Raw genomic sequence first — 564 nt, forward strand, 5'->3', positions numbered from 1 at the left:
TGGTCCCCTGCACTTGTTGATGGACCTCAGTGACCTGCCACATTTCCAGCAGCCAATTTCTAGTACCTTTTGGTCACTTTGATGGCTCTTGGTCACATTCCCAACAGAGAAACCACTCTGATCTTGCTCATCACTGCAATGGGGCTCTTGTGAAAGCAGTCCCCCAACCATACTGGGATGAGGCATTGGATGGGGAAGCATAAGCCTGGTTAGCTGCCAGCATGCCCAGTTTATGGCCCAAGGTGTCCAGTTTTCCTCCAGCATCACTGGTTCCTCTTCTTCCTCACTGGTTCCTCTTCTTCCTCAAAACCAGCAACAACTGGAGCAAGCTGCTGATGAACTAAGAGGTGATGAGGAGCAGTGGGTGAGATGGTGCCAGATGAGTTGATGCAGATCCTGCACAAGGTTTCAGCTGGCCAGGTTTCCCCAACACTGCTGGCTGCATTGACAGCAGATGGTTTCTGTCCTCTGGAGGATGAGCTGGGACGGGCATTTCTCCAGAAGCAGCTCTGGCACCATGGTCGAGGGACTTTGCAGGGCCTGTGAGCAGTGCCGCAGGTTTCA

The sequence above is a fragment of the Cuculus canorus genome, chromosome 13, assembly GCF_017976375.1.
Source record: "Cuculus canorus isolate bCucCan1 chromosome 13, bCucCan1.pri, whole genome shotgun sequence".
NCBI lineage: Eukaryota > Metazoa > Chordata > Aves > Cuculiformes > Cuculidae > Cuculus > Cuculus canorus.